Raw genomic sequence first — 5,576 nt, forward strand, 5'->3', positions numbered from 1 at the left:
CATCTTCCATCTTCGGGTCGCCGTACTTTTCGAAGTCTTGCTCATTGGCGACTCCATCCATTCCGATGATGTTCCTTTTGCCTCTCCTCACAACAACACGACTGGGCTTTGACGTTTGTGCTCGCGGTCTTGTATTTGGCTTCGGTCCACTTGGCAAGCCAGTACCCATGGCTCATTTTTCGTGGTGACGTTTGTGCTCGCGGTCTTGTATTTGGCTTCGGTTATAACCATGGTGGTGAAATACCGGTCTTCTTTTAGGACGCTCTTGGCCCATCTGACACGGAACATCGGGACCTTCTCTCTAGTGTAGCTCAGCTCCCAGATCTCCTCGGTCCTTCCGTAGTATCTGTCCTTGTCGTTACCGGTGTAGGATTCCATCGTTACCCTGGAGTTCTGATAATCGCTCTTCATGTCCTTTTCCTCGGTGTAGAATGTGTAGCCATTGATATCGTACGCCTCATAGGTCATCAGGTTGTGCTCGGCGCCCTGTGACAAGGCGAATATGAGTTTTTCTTCCGCGGAAGAATCCTCATGTAAAGGGTACGATAGAAGCTTGTCCTTGAACCAACGCGTGAAACATGAGTTGTGCTCTTTGATTATATCTCCGCCCGTCCTCTGTTGGCCTCGGTCATTGTACGTCTTCTCAATAAAGGTTTTGTGCTCTACCACCCAAGGACCGACCACGTCTATGTGTTGTAGCGCGACTAGGTTTGCTCTTTCAAAGTCGGCAAGTCAACCCTTGAAGTCGACATGCATTTCGCGGTGACCCTCGCGGTGACCCCATCCAGCGAGCCTGCCGAGGTGCCTGTTGACAGGAAGACCAACGGGGTTCTCGATGCCTAGATAATTCATGCAATAGGAGATTCACTCTTCGGTCAGAAAGCCCATTGATTGCAAGTCTACCCTTGCTTTCGGCCCATCTTTGGTCCTCTCTGGCATGTTGAGCAGGGTACCAAGCAGACTCTCGCACACGTTCTTCGTGATATGCATGCCATCAAGGCTGTGAGGCACACGGAGGATCTTCCAGCACGGCAAGTCCCAGAAAATAGACCTCGTTTTCCATACCTTCAGCAGCGGCTCTGGCGCCTTTCGCTTCTTTCCCGGCGGTGGGCACTCTTTCCAATTTTTCAACAGCTCGTCTATTTCCTCGCCGCTCCTCGTACGTGGGGGTCTTCGGGGTTCGGTTTCACCATCGAACAGATCCTTGCGTTTTCTCCATGCGTCATCGTCGCGAAGCCACCTTCGATGTCCCATGAACACGGTTTTCAAAGACCCGGGATCTCTATCTAGCTGGCGATACGTTGTGTCATCCATGCACCTGACCCATGCACAAAATCCGTGGACCACCTGCCCCGCGACATATCCGTAACCGAGATAGTCGTGCACCGTCGTGAGCAGTGCGGCTCTCATAGGGAAATATTCTTTCGCTGCGGCGTCCCACGTATTGGCTGGCGTTTTCCACAACGTGTCTAGCTCCTCTTTTAGCAGCCCCAGATACAAATTGATGTCGTTCCCTGGTTGTTTCGGCCCTTCAATTAGCATACTCATGTGAATGTACTTCCTCTTCATGCACATCCAGGGGGGAAGGCCGTACATCCACACAAACACAGGCCAGGTGCTATGTGTGCTTCTTTGGCTGCCAAACGGATTGACTCCATCGGTGCTCGCGCCCAGCATGATGTTCCTTGGATCGTCCCCAAATTCTGGGTGTTCGAAGTTCAACGCTTGCCACTGGCTCGCATCCTTAGGGTGACTCGGCATCTTGTCTTTTTTATTTATCTCCGGATCATTTCCGTCATCTTCTCGCTCCTTCTCCTCCCTATCCGCGTGCCAACGCAGGAGCTTTGCTTGCTTAGGGTCCGCGAAATACCGCTGCAGACGAGTAGTGATCGGAAAGTACCACACCACTTTTTGAGGAGCTTTCTTCCTCTTCTTCTATCAAGTGACGCCGCACACCGGACATATGGTAGACTCCGCGTGCTCATCCCGATAAATGATGCAATTGTTCATGCACACATGGTATTTCACGTGCGGTAAATCCAGAGGACACACGATTTTCTTCGCCTCCTCGAAACTGGTCGGGCACTTGTTCCCCTTGGGAAGACGTTCGTGCCAGAATGACATGTTCTCGTCGAAGCATGCGTCGGTCATTTTGTGTTTTACCTTCATCTCCAGAGCCATGAGCGTTACTTTCAGGCGGGTATCCTCGGGCCTGCATCCTTCATACAATGGAGTAACCACGTCTATCTCCAGTTGATCCGGCTTGGCTTTCTCTCGGGCGGCAGCTCTTGCGTTACCCGTCTGCTTGAGAAGCAGCTCTTGAAAATGAGGGTCCTGCACCCAGCCCATCGATGGTCCATCGTCGTCTGCTCTGGCATCTTCATCTTCATGATCATGCCCTTCGTCTTGATCTTCCTCATCATCATGTCCGGCATCTTCTACATGATGACTGTGTCCTGCATCTACTTCGTGATCATATCCTAGAGATTCTTCGTCTTCTCGCCCGCCCTCGCCGCTATTGTCTTGCTGCCCTTCCTTATTTCTTGCCCGGCCCCCATGGACGACTTCATAATCATCTTCATCACCTTGCCACCGATAGCCATCCATGAAACCACGCACGAGCAGGTGGTCCCGCACCTATCTGGAATCCGGGTCCATAAGGCTCTTCAGCTTGCATCTTCGACACAGACATCTTATCTCCGTCTCGTTCTTTTGAAGCATCTCGGCCTTCGCGGAGCTCAAAAACCTATCCACGATGCCTTTGGTCATTGTGCGGACAATGGTCGCTTGCGGGGTAGAGCAAAACGATATTTTAGAACCAAAAAAAAATTGGCATGACTTTGCCTAAAAATAGGACCAAAAAGAATGCATAGTGCCAAATTCTCGCCGAAACGGAAATGAATCAACATTCCGGCAAAATATTGGCAACTATCGCATTTCAAATACCGGTACCTACAAACACAAACATATGCAACACCACAAACATACATAGATCTAGGCCATAAAAAGTGTGTACGTTGGAGGGAGAAAAAAGTAGATCTAGAACATAAAGAAAGCTTTCCCCTTACTTACCTATCAAAAAAGGAAATTTAACCACTTAATTTGGGTGAATCTGTGGTGCAAATGAGGTGAGGAGGAGGAGGCAGCCGAGACCAAGCTTGGTAGAGGTGGAGAGAATGAAGTGGGGAAAGTGAGTGTGGTAGGTGGCTGTCAAAAATATCTAGCTGCTCTCAGGTTACCAATGGCGCACCTCCTAAGAATGCGCCATTGGTAACCAGGGTTACTAATGGCGCACCTGGTGTGTGGTGTGCCATTACTAGTTTTGAAAAAAAATTGAAAAAAAATTGTTAGTAGTGGCGCACCGTGGGTGTGGTGCGCCATTACTAGTTAAAACTAGTAATGGCGCACTATCCCCTGGTGCGCCACTGCTAAGTCTGGGAAGGGTGTGGGGCCAGGACAAAACTAGTAATGGCGCACCACACACCAGTTGCGCCATTAGTAATATGGCCATTAATGGCGCACCTATATCTGGTGCGCCACTGCTATATAGCAGTGGCGCACCACATACATGGTGCGCTATTAATGTCCATATTAGCTATAGCCGTTTTTCTAGTAGTGAAAGCTTCCTCATCTCATTTATTTTATGAGGTTTTGCCTATTAACTTGCAGGGGGCCCCTCCTTTTGATGCGCTGGCTGCCAAGGTCTCAGGCACACATGCCTCCGTCCCCGAGGCGGCTTCCCAACAGCCACGACCCTCCGAGGAACCTCACGGAGCTCCTCAACCAGAGTCTTCGCCGGTGCATTCCGCAATCGCCTCCGTGGCTCAAAGCATGTTGCATCATCGAATGAGGAGGCCTTCACTTGTCAACCCTATTTTTAATGACCATGAATTCAAGCACTCCAGCTACTTCATTGTACGTGTGTTGCCTCCTACTGGTTCGACAAACCTTGGTTCTTAATTGAGGGAAATACTTTCTACTGTTGTGCTACATCACCCTTTCTCGTCAAGGAAATCCAACAACTCCTACGGGAGTAGCAACTGGCATGCATGCATCCTGCATCAAGAGTCAGTTTTCCAACAAAGCCCATATCCGCCGCGTGGGGTTGCCCCGGTAATTAAGATTGCAATAATCAGACAAAAGCATTGAGCGTTTAATGACTACACCTCTTGAATACCCAAGGATAGGATCTGTGTAACCGTACTAAACCTTTCTGTCATTGGTGTTCAGAATAACACTTCACGGTCTCCTTGCCCTTGCCTCTCCGTGACTCCCTCTCCATGATCCTGGGTATCTACAGGGATGAAGAACGCAAACGAGACAAGTGACAACTATGAAGCAATTTTATACTACACATACGAGACGTTAAATCAAAGTACTTCCGTCGATCCCTCCAACAAATGCGGGTTGCAAGGCCCTTGCCTCAACCCATGACCTTACCAAACTACTCACACGTGAAGATTAAATCACATGAAGAACTCATCAAAGAACACATCATGAAGTTTGATTTGATTGTTAATATGTCTTACAATGGATGTCGTGTGTGATACACGATTACAAGTATGGCAAGATGGTTGAGAACTATGGTGGTGGTGAAGGTTGTGGCTATGGAGATGGGAAATAGCGGCGGTTAGGGTTAATGGAGATGGCTATGGTGAAGACGACTGGCTTGTTCTGTGATGTTCTGTTGCTCATTTGGCGTCGGGCCCTTTATAAAGGTTGTTCAGGTGGATCAGGCGCCTCCGTTGGCGGTCCATACGACCACCCATACGAGCGCGCGTGATCATATGGAATGTCGTCTTCTGCTCGGGTGCCTCTGCTGCGCCTCCCACTTGATCTTCTCTATCTCCACTTTACTCCTTTCCATGTATTGGGTTGGTTTCGTCCATAAATAGCTCATTTCCCATGGAGATAAAATAAAGATAAGATATTTGGAATCCTTTGCATTTATTAGTCATTAGTAGCAATATCAGAGCAAATATCTCGGTTGTAATGAAATATTTTGGTTTAAACTCAGGTTAGAGGATTGTAAAAATAGCATTCACTAGTACCCCCCACTCTTAATACTTAGCCCTATACCAACCCTCCGTTGCCACCCGCTTTAACACTTCACCCTATCCAACCATGTGCCACCGCCCACCTCTTCGTCCTTGCCTCCCCATTGTTGGATGTATGCTACCTCATGGCGCGCCCTCCCCGTCGATGCGTTGTGTAGTAGGTGCCCGTGGTGGCGTGTCGTTGGCCCGTGTGTGTAGATTCCATCGCATGCCCGTGGTGCGGGCGTGTGTTTCCAGGTCTCTTGGCTCACCATGAGCGGTAATTGACACTGGCATTGTTGCCATGTTCTTCGGCCGAGGCAACGTCCCTGATGGTGAGCTTGATTACACTCGTAATTTTTGGGTTGTCTAGACTAGTTTTTTTATGATTCTGAATATATTGTTTGCGATAAAAATTGTGTTATCCATCGTATTGCAAAATGGCTATATATCTTTATATTGCAAATTGTTATTTTTTTTGCTAAATTGTTATTGTGATAAGAGTGACATAAAGGTTGTGTTGCAATTGTTGTATGATAA

This window comes from Triticum aestivum, chromosome 1D (genome assembly GCF_018294505.1).
Source record: "Triticum aestivum cultivar Chinese Spring chromosome 1D, IWGSC CS RefSeq v2.1, whole genome shotgun sequence".
Lineage (NCBI taxonomy): Eukaryota > Viridiplantae > Streptophyta > Magnoliopsida > Poales > Poaceae > Triticum > Triticum aestivum.